The sequence below is a fragment of the Lithobates pipiens genome, unplaced genomic scaffold (genome assembly GCF_037356315.1).
Source record: "Lithobates pipiens isolate NorthernLeopardFrog02 unplaced genomic scaffold, aLitPip1_a1.2 Scaffold_8, whole genome shotgun sequence".
Lineage (NCBI taxonomy): Eukaryota > Metazoa > Chordata > Amphibia > Anura > Ranidae > Lithobates > Lithobates pipiens.
In genome coordinates, this window is record NW_027507903.1 from 367,863,624 (window position 1) to 367,884,380 (window position 20,757).

Below are 20,757 nucleotides of genomic sequence, written 5' to 3' on the forward strand. Positions count from 1 at the left end.
GACCATCTGCAGCCTGACCATTGCAGCCTGATCAGTGCCCATCTGCAGCCTGAATGAATGAAATACTTGTATAGCGCACAACTTAATCGCCTCAAGGAGCCTCACCATTGCACATTAATTCAGCCAGATTAGTGCCCAACTGCAGCCTCGCCATTGCCCATCAATGCAGCCTCACCATTGCCCATTAATGCAGCTTGATCAGTGCCCATCTACGGCCTCACCATTGTCCATTAATGCAGCCGTATCAGTGCCCATCTGCAGCTTGACCATTGCCCATCAATGCAGCCTGATCAGTGCCCATTAATGCAGGCTCACTATTGCACATTAATGAAACCTGATCAGTGCCCATCTGCAGCCTCGCCATTGCCCATTAATGCAGCTTGATCAATGCCCATCTGCAGCCTCACCATTGCCCATTAATGCAGCTTGATCAATGCCCATCTGCAGCCTCGCTATTGCCCACCAATTCAGCTTCACCATTGCCCATTAATGACGCCTGATCAGTGCCCATCTGCAGCCTTGCCATTGCCCATCAATGCAGCCTCACCATTGCCCATTAATGCAGCCTGATCAGTGCCCATCTGCAGTCTCACCATTTTCCATTAATGCAGCTTGATCAATGCCCATTAATGCAGCTTGATCAGTGCCCATTAATACAGCCTAATCAGTGCCAATCTGCAGCCTCGCTATTGCCCACCAATGCAGCCTCACCATTGCCCATTAATGCAGCCTGGTCAGTGCCCATCAATGCAGCCTCACCATTGCCCATTAATGCAGCTTGATCAGTGCCCATCTACAGCCTCACCATTGTCCATTAATGCAGCTATATCAGTGCCCATCTGCAGCATGACCATTGCCCATTATTGCAGCCTGATCAGTGCCCATCTGCAGCCTCACCATTGCCCGTTAATGCAGCCTGATCAGTGCCCATCTGCAGCCTCATCATTGTCCATTAATGCAGCTTGATCAATGCCCATTAATGCAGCCTGATCAGTGCCCATCTGCAGCCTCGCTATTGCCCACCAATGCAGCCTCACCATTGCCCATTAATGCAGCCTGATCAGTGCCCATCAATGCAGCCTCGCCATTGCCCATCAATGCAGCCTCACCATTGCCCTTTAATGCAGCTTGATCAGTGTTCATCTACAGCCTCACCATTGTCCATTAATGCAGCTTGATCAATGCTCATTAATGCAGTTTGATCAGTGCCCATCTGCAGCCTCGCCATTTCCCATTAATGCAGCCTGATCAGTGCCCAATCTGCAGCTTCGCTATTGCCCACTAATGCAGCCTCACAATTGCCCATTAATGGAGCCTGATCAGTGCCCATCTACAGCCTCCCACTTGTCCATTAATGCAGCCTGATCAGTGCCCATCTGCAGCTTCACCATTGCCCATTAATGCAGCCTGATCAGTGCCCAATCTGCATTCTTGCTATTGCCCACTAATGCAGCCTCACCATTGCCCATCAATGCAGCTTGATCAGTGCCCATCTACAGCCTCACAATTGTCCATTAATGCAGCCTTATCAGTGCCCATCTGTAGCCTGACCATTGCCCATCATTGCAGCCTGATCAGTGCCCATCTGCAGCCTCACCATTGCACATTAATGCAACCTGATTTGTGCCCATCTGCAGCCTCACCATTGCCCATTAATGGAGCTTGACCAATGCCCATTAGTGCAGCTTGATCAGTGGCCATCTTCAGCCTCGCCATTGCACATTAATGCAGCCTGATCAGTGCCCATCTGCAGCCTCGCTATTGCCCACCAATGCAGCCTGACCATTACCCATCATTGCACTGATCAGTGCCCATCTGTAGCCTCACCATTGCACATTAATGCATCCTGATCAGTGCTCATCTGCAGCCTCATCATTGCAGCCTGTTTAGTGCCCATCAATGCATCCCCACCAGTGCCCATCAATGCAGCCTTGCTATTGCCCATCAATAGTGATGGATGAACTTCCGACCGGACGTTTCGCAAATGCGGACCGCGAACGCGGCCGATAGTTCGTGAACCGGAACGTTCGCGGCGGGCCCCATTGACTTCAATGGGAGGCGAACTTCGCAAACCTACAGGTCAAATTTGCAGCCACAAAATAATTAATAGCTGTGCAAACATAGTCCCACCATATGGCCAATGACATAACACATGTATGAGGTGAATCTGGGGTCGACAACTACAAGCATTCTTTTTTTATATGGGAAATTGTTGTGACAATTCAGGACTGTGGAGCGCATAAAGGCAATGGAGGAGAGGGAAGGTCAGGGACCAGGGTAGGCAAAGAAGAGGGTGAAGGAGATGATCACCAGCAGCGTGACATACAGCAATGACACCTGCACCGTGATAGAGTCATCTGACAGCAGCACCGTGATAGAGAGCACTGACATCAGCAGCGTGACATACAGCAATGACACCTGCACCGTGATAGAGTGATCTGACAACAGCACCGTGATAGAGAGCACTGACATCAGCAGCGTGACATAAAGCACTCACACCAGCAAAGTGATATACAGCACTGACAGCAGCACCGTGATAGAGAGCACTGACATCAGCAACGTGACATAAAGCACTCACACCAGCACCGTGATATACAGCACTGACAGCAGCACCATGATAGAGAGCACGGACATCAGCAGCGTGACATAAAGCACTCACACCAGCACTGTGATATACAGCACTGACAGCAGCACTGTGATAGAGAGCACTGACATCAGCAGCGTGACATAAAGCACTCACACCAGCAACGTGATATACAGCACTGACAGCAGCACCGTGACAGAGAGCACTGACATCAGCACCGTGATATACAGCACTGACACCTGCACCGTAAGCAGCCCCAGGAGGAACAGGGATGGTGGGAGCCCCTCATAATGAGCATAGCACAGGGATGGTGGGAGCCCCTCATAATAAGCAGCCCCAGGAGGATGCCAGCATAGCACAGGGATAGTGGGAGCCCCTCATAATAAGCAGCCCCAGGAGGATGTCAGCATAGCACAGGGATGGTGGGAGCCCCTCATAATAAGCAGCCCCAGGAGGATGTCAGCATAGCACAGGATTGGTGGGAGCCCCTCATAATAAGCAGCCCAAGGAGGAAGTCAGCACAGCACAGGGATGGTGGGAGCCCCTCATAATGAGCATAGCACAGGGATGGTGGGATCACCTCAAAATATGCACAGCAGAGGTACAGCCCCAGGAGGAAGTCAGCACAGCACAGGGATGGTGGGAGCCCCTCATAATATGCACAGCAGAGGTACAGCCCCAGGAGGATGTCAGCACAGGGATGGTGGGAGCCCCTCATAATAAGCAGCCCCAGTAGAAATATGACACCGCTCAACCTCTTCAAAGAGGAGGGTACGGGCATATAGTACGGTGTGCTTTTTTTGGACAAGGAAGTGAGCCAAATGAAGAAAGAAGGTCTCTGTGCTCGATTAAAAAAAATTGTTTATAGACATATACATGGTCTGCTGGTCACATGTGTTGAATTCCTCCGAGATCCATGCCTCATTCATTTTTAGAAATGTGAGGTAGTTAACACTGTCGTGAGCTAGGCGAGTACGCTTATCGGTCACGATCCCCCCTGCTGCGCTGAACGTCCTTTCGGACAGGACACTGGATGAGGGGCAAGCCAACAGTTCGACTGCAAATTGGGCAAGCTCTGGCCAGAGGTCAAGCCTGCCCACCCAGTAGTCCAGGGGTTCATCACTCCTCAGAGCGTCCACATCGGCCGTTAACCCGATGTAGTCGGACACCTGACCGTCTAGGCGTTCCCTGATGCTGGATCCGGATGACATCTGTCGATGGGTCGGCTGAAAGAATGACCGAAGTCACCAACACATCTTCAAACCGGCCTCTTCTTGCAGGCGCTGTTGGATTGGTACCCGCAACTCCTTCTCTGGGAGTGGGAATTGCTCCTCTGCCGGCGCATGCAAAAGCAGAATGCAGCATTTCTCGAAGCAAGGCCTGGAAGTGCTGCATTCTGACAGCCCTCTGTGACGGAGGTAACATTTCCGCCATTTTGTGTTTGTACCGGGGGTCTAAGTACGTTGCCACCCAGTACTGGTCCTTGACCCTTATGCTTTTTATACGGGGGTCCCTATTAAAACACTGGAGCATGAAGGCCCCCATTTGCACTAAACTGGAAGCGGTGTGGTAGCCTGGCTCCTGCTCATCATCCAGGATAAGGTCGTCCTCTTCATTCTCCTCTCCCCATCCACGCACAACAGGGATCCCAGAAAGGTTTAAAGCATGCTCTTCTTGCTCCTCCTCATCCGCCCCGGCACCATCCTCCTCTGACTCCTCTTCAGACTCCTGTTGTTCACTTGTCTCAGATAGAGTAGCCCCCCCCGGGAATTCATCCAGCATTGCGACTTCCTCATCTTCCCGCTCCTGCTCCTCCACAGCTTGATCAATGACACGACGCAATGCACGCTCCATAAAGAAGGCATAAGGTACCATGTCACTGATGGCGCCATGGCTGCGACTGACCAGTTTGGTGATCTCCTCAAATGGGCGCAGAAGTCTGCATGCATCGCGCATGAGCAGCCACTGGCGTGGTGAAAAAAAACCCAGCTCCCCAGAACCGGTTCTGCCGCAGAGTTCATACAGGTAGACGTTAACTGCACGTTTCTGCTGGAGCAGCCTATCAAACATATAGAAGGTTGAGTTCCATCGCGTTGGGCAATCGCAAATAAGACGTCTGACCGGCAGATTGTGTCGCCGCTGAATGTCAGCAAGGCGAGCCATGGCCGTGTAAGATCTTCTGAAATGGGCCGAGATTTTCCTTGCCTGCCGCAAGATGTCCTGGACCCCAGGGTATTTGACAAGGAATCGCTGCACGACCAAGTTTAAGACGTGTGCCATGCATGGCACGTGCGTGATTTTGCCCTGTTTCAATGCGCTAAGCAGATTGGCACCGTTGTCACACACCACTTTACCAACTGTCAAATTGAGCGGTGTTAGCCACTGATCTGCCTGTGAACGCAAAGCTGAAAGGAGTGCCGGGCCAGTGTGGCTCTTGGCTTCCAGGCACAACAGACGCAGCACGGCATGGCAACGTCTCACCTGGCATGTCGAATAGGTTCTGGGGAGCTTGGGCGGCGCAGCGGAAGAGACGCTAGCAGCGGAAAAGGAGGAGTCAGCTGAGGAGGAGAGGGAGGAGGATGGAGTAGGAGGAGGAGGAGGAGGAGGAGAAGAAGAGTAGTTAGCCCTGCATGCAATCCGTGGCGGTAAAACCAAATCTACACGGGTGCCACGGGTTACATGCTTGACGGTCGTCAGAAGGTTCACCCAGTGGGCAGTAAAAGTGATATACCTTCCCTGCCCGTGTTTGCTAGACCACGTGTCTGTGGTCAGATGTATCTTGGCACCGACACTGTGTGCCAGAGATACATTCACTTGCCGCTGAACATGGCCATATAGCTCTGGGATGCCCTTCTCTGAGAAATACTTCCTTCCTGGGACCTTCCATTGTGGTGTTCCAATGGCCACAAATTTGCGAAAGGCCTCTGAGTCCACCAGTTTATATGGCAGTAGTTGGCGGGCTATGAGTTCTGACAAGCCAGCCGTCAACCGTTGGGCAAGAGGGTTATCCGGTGTCATCATTTTTTTACGCTCGAACATTAGGCCCACGGGAAGCCTGCCTTTTTGCAGAAAAACGTGAGCTTGGCGTGATGGATGGTGGAGTGGAGGACAATTGTGAGGAGAGAGGAGAAGGAGAAGTAGAAGACGAGGCTGGACGGTGAGAGCCTGCAGTGTGGCTTTGTGTGTTCCGTTGCTCCCACTCGGCTCGGTGATGGCTGCTCATGTGCCTTCTTAAGGCGGTCATCCCTAGATGAGTGTTGGGCTTACCGCGACTAATGCGTTGACTGCAAAGATTGCAGATGGCAACGCTATTGTCAGCAGCGGACACGTTAAAAAAAGCCCACACTGCGGAGCCATGTGCCGGTGTCCTGGGAGCGCCAGATGTGACTGATGACTCGCTCCTGATACATTTGCAGTCTGCTTTGTCCCTCCTGTGCAATGTAAGTTATTCCTCCTTCTCCTCCCTATCTGCTGGTCCATATCTCCCTCTGAACTCCCCTCCTCTTCCTCTCTTGTGGGCACCCACGTGACATCACTAGACACGTCATCATCAACGTCACCTTCCCCACCGCTATAAGTATAGATCTCGGAGTAGGCAGCAACACCAGGGACCAACCTCCTCCTTGGGCTGATCTGGGTACTGTCGTCAGACTGCTGAGTAGCGGTTGTTGCTACCAAGAGTGGCTGCGCATCAGAAATGTCTTGATATGGATCGGAAAATAATTCCTGTGACTCAAGCGGAAGGTATGTGGTGGTGGTGGTGGTGGTGTTGTTGGTGGTAGTGTCTTTGGGAGTGCACATAGCAGAGAGTGAAGAAGGGGGTGCAGATCGAGAGGATGAGGAGGGTGCAGAAGAGTAAGGCTGAGCGAGCCACTCAACCAAGTCTGGTGCGTCCTTTAAAGTAATTGAACGCACCTTTTGCAACTTCCCACTTTGGCTCAAGCCTGTTGCTCCTGCCCTACCCCTACCACCCCTGCGGAAGGGACTGCCTCTTCCTCTGCCTGTCATTTTTTAAATGACCCTGTGACAAAACTCTCAGTCCCTATACCGATGAAGGACTGATGCAGTATAGGGCAGCAGTCAGCAGTAGTGCACCTCAACCCTATGTATTGTGGACCGATACCAGTCCTTATAGAATGGCAGACTGTACCTCACTCAACCCTATGTACTGTAGTACCCTATACCTTACCAGTCCTTATAAGGACCTTTGTGGACCAAGTAGGTTGTGTGTAAGTGATTAGCAGACTGTACGTCAGTCCCTATACCGATGAAGGACTGCTGCAGTATAGGGCAGCGGTCAGCAGTAGTGCACCTCAACCCTATGTATTGTGGACCTATACCAGTCCTTATAGAATGGCAGACTGTACCTCACTCAACCCTATGTACTGTAGCACCCTAGACAGACCAAGTTACCAGTCCTTATAAGGACTTTTGTGGACCAAGTAGGTTGTGTGTGAGTGATTAGCAGACTGTACGTCAGTCCCTATACCGATGAAGGACTGCTGCAGTATAGGGCAGCGGTCAGCAGTAGTGCACCTCAACCCTATGTACTGTGGACCTATACCAGTCCTTATAGAATGGCAGACTGTACCTCACTCAACCCTATGTACTGTAGCACCCTAGACAGACCAAGTTACCAGTCCTTATAAGGAGCTTTGTGGAACAAGTGGGTTGTGAATGATTAGCAGACTGCAGCAGAAGGGCAGCAGTCAAGTATAATATTCTTTCTATATTTGGAAGAAAGAATATTATACGTGTACAAGCCTATTACCATACCACTGATACCAGTCCTGAAAAGAACCTTTGTGGAACTAATAGTAACAGCTACTGATTAAACTGACCCTCACTGCCTCACACACTGCTTCCTGCCTGTCCCTATATAAACTGACAAAACAGAGGCTACTGGAACAATAATTGAAATAGCACTTTTGTGGACCTGATAGTAACAGCTAATGGCTAAACTGGCTGTCCCTGCAGCACACACCATCCTGTCCCATTCTCTAAACTGACAAAAGACACTCAGGCTGCTGCAACAATCACTAGCACAGCACTGCCTATCCTGAACTACACCTAACACCTATACCAGTCCTGAAAAGAACTTTTGTGTACCAAATAGCTAGCGATTTGGGTCACTGTAATCTCTTCCTGCTCCACACAGCAACCTCTCCCTATAGTGACAGAAGAAAGAATGTAAAATGGCCGCCAGATCGGGTGTATTTATAAGTTAGGGGGAATGTCCAAGTGTCCATGTGCTGTAATGTCTCAATTGGCTGTCCTGTACCCCATGATGGATGTGTCATCATAGGTCAAAGTCCTTTTACACAGTAAACACGAAGTCCGCCAGGTGAACGGCGCCAATAGTCCGCCGAACGGGCGAACCACGAACAGCCGAAATTCGCCGCGAAACGACCGCCGGGCGAACCGTTCGGCCGTCACTACCCATCAATGCAGCCTCACCAGTGCCAGATTACACAGAGTGAAGATCTCCTGTGTACTCAGCACGCACAGTCACACACAGTCCACCTCCTGGTCCAATTCCTATGATAACCAAAACAGAGAAATACCGCGCTAGATAAGAGCAAACTAAACTAAAAATAAAGAGCTGCAGCAAACACCATCAAAATATCACTATGGTAAAAGTAAATAAAAAATAAATTGCTGCACTACAAAATATACATTTCATACAGTCAAATGATACAGTGTATAAATATTAAAATGTCCTAATTGAACTGAATCAAAAAAGTGTTCATATATAATTCAGTGAACAAAACAATGGTGAAAAGTCATTGTAATAAAAAATTTAAACAAATAAAAAAAAACACTTCAGTCCAATTTGAAAGCAAATACAGATGCCCATCAACTTTCAGCTCTTTGAAGAAATAAATCTGTAAGTGAGGGTCCTTACCAGAGTGAGTGGACTCCCTTGCAAGCGCAGTCACAATTGCAAGCAGATTCACCCCTCTACAGGGGGATGCTGTATCCCCCCAAATTCCCTCATCGCTCCCCGATTCTCCACCTATGAGCTGGTGGGTTTGGGGTTGTGAATTCTGACATGGATCTCCGGTGAGGTGCTAGGGTCGCAGCTTCATAGACTGACTGTTTCTGTGTTGATCAGTGAGGATTCTCAGAGTGCAGCAATCATCGGAGGGAGAACATGTTGTGGCAGCATGCAGGTAAAATCACCTGGTTGTATCCAGGATGATAAATATGTATGCCCGGAGACGGAGACGGAGACAGGTGCAGCACAAGGCTGCACTCAGTTGTTAGACAGGGAATCTATGTGTGTAATTAGAGGTCAAGCTGACCAGGATTTATTTTCATGTTTTTCTTTTGTTTGGCTGTTATATTTTTTCACTGCATGCAGCATAAATAAACCGCACCTTTTGTTTTTTCCACCTACAACGCTGTCTGCTGTGCCTGAATTTGTGTTGTGAACCCATCCAGGGGGTCACACACACCCGCTGCTGAGCTAACCCCTCACAATGCTTAAACACTTCTGCCACGACTGTCTCTGTTTCATGGACTGTTTGTGGACTGTGGTCAGTGGCAGTCCTTGGGGTCACCCTGTTTGCAGTTCCATACACCTAGGTAGAGGAAACTGGTTAATAGAGAGAAATGCTTAATTTTATGTGTATGTGAATTTTTGTCTTGTCTTGGAATTCCAATTTAGAGTATAAGATTATTTTTGTTTTCTGAATGCAGATACATTTTTGGGTAGTTGATATATGTCCTATGATCCTGCCAAGACAGCGTTGCTAAAGTGGGTAGGTGAGAGGGACAGAGTAGGGTACTCATCTGTGTGTGGTGCTTTAAGAGGATTGAGTTGCGGATTTGGACAGAGACAGATTACTATTTGAGTGATCCCTCCTGTTCAAAGTACTGTTTAGCACAATGCACGGAGGTACATATCAGCTCGCAGAGATCTGCTATTTTGTTTCGGGTGGAAGAGTGGACAAAACCACCAATAGGGATGAGCTTCGTGTTCGATTCGAACGTACGTTCGACTCGAACATTGGCTGTTCGGCCGTTCGGCGAATTCCGAACGTTTGGGGCGTTCGCGTCAAAATTCGAGTGACGCGCGCGCGGACCACAATGCACTGCGGTGGCACAGTGCATTGCTGCCCCATGATTGGCCAAGCATGCACTGTGACCCCGCATGCTTGGCCAATCGCAGCGCCGGCAGCGAGGAGAGCCATGATTGGCCACAGGCATCCTGCCTGTGGCCAATCATAGCTCAGGCTGTGTAGTGCACGCCCCACACTATATAAGGCCGCCTTTGAGGCGGCCTCGTGTAGTGTGTTACTTAGCATCTGAAGCAGTGGGTGTTCTGTGTACCTTCAACACAGTACACACCAATCGTTTTTGGCTGATTTCCTATCTTGCTGCTGTGTAGTGGTTGTTGTCTGTGCCCTGACTGCAGTATACACCACTATATTCACCTCACCTATATAGCTAGTGATCTAGCTTTAACCACTTAACAACTGCCCATTGACGATTAACGGCTTCAGGGGGGTTGTTTAACTCTGAGAGGCCGTTAATTAACGGCCTCCCAGAATTCTGCTCTCGCGTGCCCCGAGGTGTGCGCACTCGAGAGCATCCGTAACCGCCGGGTCGCATCACGGATCACGGTAAACGGCCGCTCATAGCGGCCGTTTACCACGTGATTGCTCCGTCAAATGACGGAGTGATCACTTGGAAACAAACCGGCGTCATGTTATGACGCCTGTTCCTCCCTCCCCTCTCTGTACCGATCGGTACAGCGGAGGGGAAAGAGATCGGTGTCAGCAGCGATGTGGGCTGCATCTGCAGTGCCCACATCGCTGCTCACCGAATTTAACCCCTCAATTCCCTGCCAATACTCTGCAATACCAGTGCATACTCTGCAGTACCCTGCCATTACTCTGCAGTACCCCGCCATTACTCTGCAGTGCAGTACCCTGCCATTACTCTGCAGTACCCCCCATTACTCTGCAGTAACCCCCATTACTCTGCAGTACCCCCCAATACTCTGCAGTACCCGCCATTACTCTGCAGTACCCCCCATTACTCTGCAGTAACCCCCATTACTCTGCAGTACCCCCCAATACTCTGCAGTACCCGCCATTACTCTGCAGTACCCCCAATACTCTGCAGTACCCTGCCATTACTCTGTAGTACCCCCCAATACTCTGCAGTACCCTGCTATTACTCTGCAGTACCCCCAATACTCTGCAGTACCCTGCCATTACTCTGTAGTACCCCCCAATACTCTGCAGTACCCTGCTATTACTCTGTAGTACCCCGCCAATACCCCGCCAATACTCTGTAATACCCTGCCATAAATTGCCATACCCAGCCATACTCAGAGATACCCAGCCATACTCGGTGATACCCTGAAATACCCAGCCATAGACGCCCCCCACCCCTCACCGCCCTCCGGTGCTTCTACCAACTCGCCAGTACGATCAAAGCCAGAATCTTTTTTTATTTTTTATTTCAGGCTTCCCAGCCTAGAGGTGAGATGTGGGGTCATATTGACCCCCCAGATTTCACTGTAAAGAGGACCTGTCACCCCATATTCCTATTACAAGGGATGTTTACATTTCTTGTAATAGGAATAAAAGTGATCAAAAATATATTTTTGGGGAAAAAAATGTCAAACTAACATAAATAAAGTAAAATGAACAATAAAAAAATAAAATAAAAATTAAAGCGCCCATGTCCCCATGTGCTCGCATGTGCCACACATGTGAGGTATCGCCGAGAATGTTAGAGCGAGAGCAATAATTCTAGTCCTAGACCTCCTCTGCAACTCAAAACATGTAACCAGTAAAAAAAACATTAAAGCGTCGCCTATGGGGATTTTTTAAGTAGCGACGTTTGGCGCCATTCCACGGGCATGTGCAATTTTGAAGAGTGACATGTTTGATATCTATTTACTCAGCATAACTTCATCTTTCACTTTATGCAAACATTGGGCTAACAAGTGGTTAATAATAGAGCTTGCAGTCAGTAGTGTTAGTGCGTGCTGTCTGCGTGCTCTGTACCCAGTACATACCGCTATAATATAGGGCAGGCCCCTACTTTCAAACATCCAACTTACAAACATCTCCTACTTGCAAACGCAAGGAGACAGCAGCAAGTGAGATGAAAAAAGATGGACGACAAATCAAATTATACAAGGGTGATAACCCTTCCCTATGTTTTCCAAAAAGCTTAAAGATAGTTTTTTTGACTGGAGCTACACTTTAAAAATGTACCGGTTGAAAATGACAAACAGATTCAACTTAACACAACAAACCTACACAGTCCCTGTCTTGTTTGCACCGCCTGTATACTGCTGTTCTGAGTATATAGGGCCTGGGCGCCACACGCATTTCCTTTTTTTAATATGGGTACGGGGTTCCCCTTAATATGCGTACAAGACCCAAATAGGCTGGTAATGGGCAGGGAGGGCTACCCATGCCATGTTTCTCAATGATTTTCAACCATATTGCAGGAACCAGATATAACATTAAAACCGCAAGCAGTTTTAAATGGTGTTATTTCCGTTTAATGTCATTTTGTGCAGGGACTGTTATAAACACGGGAAACACGTGGCACTTCACAGGCATACTACAGACACCCCCCAGGCACCATATTTAAAGGAATATTTCACTTTTTTTTTTTTCACTTTAATCGTCATTAAAATCAGTGCTCCCGCCAAAACGGCAGTTTTTAAAACTTTTTTTTGCAGTGACCCATGTCCCCTGAGGCAGGAGGCAGGTCCCCAAACCCTTTTTAGGACACTATCTTGCATATTAGCCGTTAAAATTAGCACTTTCCAATTCGAACGTTCGAGTCCCATAGACTTCAATGGGGTTCTAACGTTCGTACCGAACGCGGGGGTCGTTCGCAAGTTCTGGTGCGAACCGAACCGGGGGGTGTTCGGCTCATCCCTAACCACCAACCATGCCTTCATCACCGCTTTTGTGGGGAGCATACTGCTATATTTGCACTCCATAGTAAGCGAGTCAGAGAGACTTGCTGAGGTGGAGAATGAATGTTAAAGAAGGATTTGATTCAGAAAAGTTATCTATGAAGGTACATGTTTATTGTTAAAATGTTGCAACTAGTGTCAGTCTATTCATGAAATGTGTTGGGCACATATTAAGCCCATGCCCACTCCTTAGTAAATTGGTAACATTAAAAGGGGAATGTGACATGTCACTGATAAAATTATATGTATGCACTGGTACCAAATGTTTTTTTTTAAGGAATCTGATCAGATACAAATTTTTAGAGTCTGAAAAAAAATATTAAAAGCCAGCAGCTACTAATATTGCAGCTGCTGACTTTTAATAAAATCACACTTACCTGTCCCATGGTCCAGCGATGTCGACGGCAGATGATGAGCGATCGCTCGTCTCGCTGCTGCCCCCGCCACCATCCTCTGTCAGGGAATCGGGAAGTGAAGCATCGCGGCTTCACTGCCCGGTTCCCTACTGCGCATGCGCGAGTCGCGCTGCGTGTCTCTTCTGGTCCCCCGCTGTGTCCTGGGAACTGTGTGTTTCCCAGAACACAACGGGGGGGGGGGCGGGGCGTCTGCGGGGGTCTGCAGAGGTCTGCCCGGAAGTGGATGCAGATACCTGGATTATCCAGGTAACTGCACCCCCCTCCCCTCCTGAAAGGTGCCGATTGTGGCACCGGAGGGGGGGAGGGATCAGATTAGTGGAACTTCCCCTTTAGGGTGAAGAACCGCTTTAAGACTGTTTTGGGTGTGGTTGCCTATCCTTACATTATTGAAGTTAAAAGGTGTTTTTTTCAACAGCAAATGTTGCTATATTTGTGAAAATTGTTTTAATAGTGTTTAAGCTGTATTAACAATGGTTGAGGATTTTACAATGTTGATTTTGACAGGTTTGAGAATATTATAATTAAGAGTCTAGAATTCGAAAGTAAACAAAGGGAAGTTGTATATTCCAGGCACTACGCCAGAGGAATTGTGGTTAGTAAAGAAAAAGAGAATTAACTGTGTTGTGTAATTCCGGACATTAGAGAGAAAAATATTAAGGTTTGAAGGCGTTATGGACAAATGAAGGATGAATGGTATGGCCAAATGAATGTGGAATGAGAGTGGTTGTATTGTGTTTAACGAACACACAGGGTATCATTTCGATTAGTAAAATATTTTAAGTGTATGTCTGGAATGTGCACAACAGGTTGTCTCATATTGTGTTTAGGCCCATGTTATATTTTCCCTAAAAGTTTGGGGTTAAATTAAATTAAAAGGATTAATAAAGGGATTTTGGTAAAGGAAGGGTGAAATTTTAAATAATGTTTGAAGAAGTTACTGAAATGAAATGACTGGGATCAAGATACATTGCTGCATATATTGAGTCCGTGGGGTATTAAAATGTGATGGGAAGGATTTATTTGAAATAGGCAATCAGAATGACTATTCTGGATATTTACCTTCTGAATTCCCAGGGTGACAGTCATGATGTGTTGATGATGAAATGTTGTCTATCCATCAGTGTTTTGTCTGTTGCTGATGATCAGACATATTTGCAAAGTGGGGAGACTTCTGAGTCAGAATATGTGTTTGGGTAAAATGTTCTGTCCTAAGTCCCTCGGGTCCACTTGGGTCCCGGGAATAGAAGTAACTAAAGAGGTTTAAGTTTTGTTGAAGTTCTGCTATAATACTGGATTTGAAAAATGTTTAGTTAAATATATTGAATCTATATAATGAAAACCCTTGCTGAGAAACATTTTCATTCCTGCATGTTTTACTTATGTTTGAGTCAATTAAGAATATTATTTTTAATACCTCCAATGGTTAAGGCCTGAATTGATCAGGTAGATTCTGTGACTACTCATGTCAGATGAGGAGTATCTGCCCCAGCCAGCCTGCATTCACCCACAGCCCTATGCACATGAAGAAATGCCCACCCCAGTCATACCCTACTCCCCATTCATACCCTGCCCTATACCCTATCCAGATGAAGTGATGACTACAGCTTTAACATGGAAATCTTCGTTGTTCATCTTTGTTGTTCAAATACCATAGGAGGTGCTCAGATGACTAAAGGCGGACTCCTGCTGGAAAATGTTCCTGCGAATGATACCTCAAGGGGGGAGCCAAATGATGCAAACCTGGGGTAAAAAATTCCCGTGAGCACCACATTAGAGGGATACAGAAGTGCCAGCCCAAAGTCCCCGGTCTCGCCCAACGCATCAGTTCCATTCTGTCTGTGGATATCAAGTTCTGTCCTTACAAAAAGGCAGTGTTTTGGGGTAGAGAATTCATATCTGTACATATGAGTGATCACAGAATTGAACCAAAAGGTTTTGGGAAAAGTTGAACAAATGAGAGTTATAATGTGGACATTTCTTTTTCCTTCCTTTTTTGCGAATTTAATAGACATTCAGAAGCCATCCAAGATACTTTTATTTTTGAGCTTTTCTTTGGGACTATTTTTATTTGGCCTAAAGGCTGTCATGCCCCTCCCACTTGTTTCTATGGACTGTCACGCCCCTTCCTCCATTTTGCATTCCATGTACAATTGCTATGCAGCTAAGATTATGTGTTTGTTGTTTTCTATTTTTGCATGCTTATAAGGTGGTCCGGGTGAGGGTCAGGGGGCATATTGGGATTGTTGCTGTAGTGTGCCTAGGGTGTGCTCGACCATTTCAGTGTGTATACTGTTTGAAGGGATGCTGACATAGGCACTGTATTATATATGTATTGGTTCACATGTCATCTACCAGCCTCTGTGTTCTGGGAGGAGCCTTAAGGTTATATGTGGCCCACCCGATAACACCACTAATAACACTCATTGGACATAGAGGGGATGTGTATTCAGAGTCTACAGGAACTCCACAGTCTTTGAAACCTTAGATCGTGCCCTACATCACACTTCATGCATACCTCTGACCCCCATACTGAGATGGCCAAGCTACTTTCACAGCTTGCCCTTGCAGGATTCTCTGAAGGTGCCCAACAGGTCCTTAAGCAGACAGCCACTGGCCTTGGGCAACAGCATGCACATTTGTTGTGGAAGAACATGCCATCCATGGATCCTGAATGATTCCAAGGGATGGTGTTACTTGGCCTCATTGGTTCCAATAGTGGTGATTCTCGGGGACAGTGGGGAATGTCACTTGCTAGTGATCATCCTGGATGCCCCCTCAAACACCGTTATGCTGGGTCATTGTTTCTGGAAAAGAACATGCCCTGGGCATGGTTCCTCTCAGGAGCTTAAGGGGGTATTGACATGATGAAAAGGCAAAGTAATTGCTTGGGAGCCCCCTGGGTAACATGGGGGGTTTGGTTTCAATGCTGGATCCTGGATTAGTCCTGGATTAGGGATATTGCTGTGTTTGTTGTACTGATTTCGCTTATGGTATTACCTTTATATGCCTGTTTCAAGTTTATTATGTGCATGATTTCCCAAGGTACTTGACCTTCCAACCCAGCTGCAGCTAATACAATATATCTTAACATTTGCTATGGTCACCGGGATGAGTATGTCACAATGAGAAGAAGAAAGTCATGTTCATGATTTGATTTCATGACTTAAAGAGGGAATTGTTGTGATATGGCTGAACCGGAATGACTCCATCTTTATAAGTTCATATAAGATTAACTTGGGTTAACCTTTTAGATAGTTTAAACTCTGTATTTACAGACTGTAGCGGTTTTCCTATAAAGCATACATATAAGAAAATATAGCTTGCATAAGCAGTTTTATTCTGTAATGTCTAAATAAAGAAATTGTGTCTCAATATGTCTGGGCCACCCCAGAAGGGGGAAGCAGGACTCATGACTGTGACTCATGAAAGCAGACAACATAATCAATGATATGTAATGATATGCAATGTACACCTCTGTATTAACCACACCCATGTTCTATGCAATGATTGGCTAATAATAGTGCATATAAATTGTAGACCCGCCCAGAATTAAACCAGACAACCTCTGAACACCAACTTTGACTCATCTCTTCTTGTGTTCAGAAAAATGCTGTCTCCTTAGTACTGCAGTGCTAAGCAGGTTTCATAAGTGTGGTAATTGCCGTAATTATACCTAGCTGGTCTTTGTCAGGTATATAGAAATACCATTTTAATCACAACAAATGGAGGCACGAGCGAAAATTTTAATTTAGGACTTGACAGGGTGGTCAAACTTTGATTTTAAAGTAAACGAATAATTGTTTATTGCCTTAGCTTTGACACAACCCTGGTCGGATACATTTTAATTAAGAAGAGAATTGTAAGATGGGCCAGGCTGTTAAGAAGTGGCTCTTGGGAAGCCTGTGTCCTGTGGGACTGTTGAGAAATTTAAAACGTAATAGTACGCTCTTTTTGGGAAAGAGAATAAGAAAAGGGTAATGGGGCAATTACCAATTACTACCGGGACCCACAAAACTTTTGCTCTATCTGGCTTTTATTATCTATCACATCTGCATTAAAGTAATAAGATATCTGTTGTGTTGTGTGGGATACAGGGCTGTATGGGGTAAGGCAGCCCCTGTTTTCACTGTTATATGATGTCCCAAAAGGGGGAAATTAGATTAGAGTGAAGTAAATTTCCCTTGTTATGTTCAGGTATCGTGAAAAGGGTGAGTACTGTTATATGCATGTTCATATAAGTTTGCTAAGGTTTTCTTTGAAGAGAGATGGTATAGTATATGAATAATATGACTTCTCCCCTTTGCTAGTATGTTGGCTATGGAGCTCTGGAATGATAGGTGCTTGATTCTGCTTGAAAAGTGCATAACTTGTTTGGACATGTTTAAAATGTGTTTTGGTAACTCTTGGAATGGTATTGGAATGGTATTTTTTGCAGGTTGTAAAAAGGAATGTGTTTTAGTTGGGAGGGGGTTGTAAGGTAAGTGGGTGTTTTGGAAAACACCTTACGGTGTGATGAGATTAAGTAAGTGATTTAGTAGGTGTTAATAAGAACATCCTACATTGTTGAGGGTAAGGTAAGTGAAGTAAGACGTTAAAAGAGGGATTTGAGTTATTTAATAAAGGAAGGTGTGCATTTTGCAAGGTTTTTCAATGCATTGTTCTTTTCTTTTTTTTTTTTCATTGTTCTTTTTAGACAAGCCAATTTCAAAGCTGTTTTAAAACTGACACATAGAGAAAGGGAAAAAAAGTGAAGGAAAGTACTGTTCCTGCCACTAAACATTCCTAAACAGTTAATGGGAAGGTTGTGAGGTGGTTTACAGGAACCTGGAAATTCCAGGAATAATAACAGGTTTCCCCTGGTCAGCAAATGCACACCAGGTAATCTAAATCTAGGCCAGCTGCTATGAATCTAGCAGGTGGCTCCACGATGGTGCATTTAGAGGTTTTTTGGCTCCTAAAAGCCTGCCCCCTAATTTTTTTACCCTTTGGGTAGGGGGGGCACCCTTGTGAACATCTCAAGTTCCAACCTATTGTTTCCTCTTTACACTGATGTATCTATCAGTGTGCAAGAGTTAATTAAGCCCTCTTGGGATTTGGGCTACAGCTCACCTGTGAGCTGTACGAGAAGCATAAATTGCTATCCTGCAACCCTTAATTGACAGGATCCTGGTGCAAACCTCTATGCTAAAGCTACATAAACTAGCCTGTATCTAGTGTGAAGTCCTACAGGTGTCTGCTTACCTCCAGGCTAAGATTGTGATCATCTCTTCCTGAGAATGGCTTAATTGATCTCTGGGTCTGTGCTCGTTAAGACCTTAGATGCTTGGGAGGCTTGGACTCACTCCCACCTGTGGGTGGGTTAGCTACACCTACTCAGACTTATGCAGTAGTAGGGTAACAACTACCACTACTGTGGTATAGTCTCACAACTCAGACCTCCATTATTTGGAACTACCATGCTCCTTCACTGGTGAGGATTAGTATCGGAAGTTCAGGCTATGCCTAGGATAGATTGTCTGACCGCACATCAGAAATGCACACCATGGGAAGTTGTTTTGTGTCTTTTCTGTTATATAACTATCTTATGGCTCAATAGAAATGCATAATATTGATTATGCGACTGTACACTGTTGCTTATCAGAAACGCATAACATTGAATTGTTAGTAACACTTCTGTTATATAACCGTACACTATTTCCAATCAGAAGGGTACAACATAGAATTGTCAGTGACATTTCTGTTGGTTATACGACTGTACAAGTTGCTATTCAGAAACGCACAGCATTGAGTTTGTTGCTAGTGACATTTCTGTTGGTTATACGACTGTACAAGTGGCTATTCAGAAACCCACAGCTCTGAGTTTGTTGCTAGTGACATTTCTGTTATGGGACTGTGCAGTGTTGCTAATCAGAAGTGCACAGCATTGAATTATTGTTGGTGATATTTCTGTTGGTTCTTTGACTATACCCTGTTGTTAATCAGAAGTGGGTTAGTGTCACTCTGCTGGTTATGACTGCACGTGGTCCAGCACACAACTGTAGGTCACAGGTGTCTTGTCTGTTATCATACTGGGCTGGCTATGCAACTGCATTTTCTTGGTCATCAGAAGTGTACTCCAGGTGTTAGTATAATTTCTGTTGGTTATATGGCCATACGGAGTTCAGTATCAGGGATAAACACCGTACTGGTTCTTGACCTTCTGTCTGGCATCTATTACCTTAGTTTGCAGTACATCAGAAAACACAACAGTGAAAGGTGTTTGTGTCTTCTCTGTTTTTCATATTGGTTGCTCAGAAAAACACCATATTTGCATTTGGTAGTGTCCTTTCTGTTAGATATATGACCTTACCTTGTTGAGCATCGAAAGCACACATTTGAAGTTTGTGTCCTTTCTCTGAGCTTAGTGGAAATAAACCCACCTGTCGTTTTCAGCCAAGGAAGCTGCCATCTTGGCCTCTGTTTAATCTATAACTGCAATGATGCAGCACATGTGATCAGATCACAGCCATTGGATGATTTGACAGTGAAATGTAACTGTTGTGTGGATGGGTTTACTTATGCTTTAAGTCAGTGATGGTGAACCTTGGCACCCCAGATGTTTTGGAACTACATTTCCCATGATGCTTCTGCACTTTGCAGTATAGTGGAGCATCATGGGAAATTTAGTTCCAAAACATCTGGGGTGCCAAGGTTCGCCATCACTGCTTTAAGTTATATTATGGTAACTTAATACACAACATTTTGCATTTGTTTGTGTCTTCTCTGTTCTACAGGTGACTGTACATCAGAAAATGCAACAGTGAAGGCTGGGTGTGTCTTCCTGGTTTTGTATTCCATATAAAGATTGAGCTGGTTACCCTTCAGAAATACAAGGTTTATGGCCTATATATCTGTCACGATCATCCTGGCGTTCCGGTCGCACACGGGAGACTTACCCGCAGAAGCCTGTCGTTGAGAACCCGTCGTTTCCCCTTGACGCGCGCTAAAGCGAACGAACGCACTCGCGTCAACATGAACGAGCGCACTCGTGCACGTGGGGTCACGAACGGGCGCACGTCCACTCGCGGGGGCACGCTGACCCGTCGTACGACCGTTTTGGCGCCCTAAGGACTTCTTAAGGCCCTTGCTCTATCCCATCTTTGCTGTCCAGCCTACAGCGTGTTCTGTGACCCTGCTATTCTGTACCTGTACCCGTTACCTTGGTTCCTGATACCCGGCTAGTTCTTGACCTTGATCCGTTGCTGCCTGCCTACGACTTCTGCTTGTCTGACCACGTCTCTGCCTCATCCTCTTGTACCACGCTGATCGATTCCTGCTGACCCGGCCTGCACCCGACCCTGCTGTTCCTGCCTACCCGTTGGATTCCCTGTACTTCCTGACGGCCACCTGCCTGCCAGTCTACCCACGTGTGCCTGTCTACACCAGCCAAGTACCACCAGCTCTACCTACTCGCTGTCGGTATCCTGCTGTTATCCGGACCGGTCTCCATCTGCCTGGCACTTGTGCCCTCTGAACTTTTGAATTCCTGTCACCATCTCCAGGGGTTCATTAGCCAGGGGATACGAGGGGCCGCTCCCTGCATTCCGGTCTCAACTACTAGGTACGTGACAGTACTGGACAGCCATGTCCGAGCCTGCGCAGGGAGCCTCCCCCATGGACGAACTTTGCCACCACCTGGCCGGCCTTACTCAGGCAGTTAAGAGTTTACAGGAAGGCTACGGCAGACTGGAAGAACAAGTCCAGGCGCTATCTGCTTCTTCACCAGTTGCTCCGGGGGCCCATGCCCCACCATCAGTGGT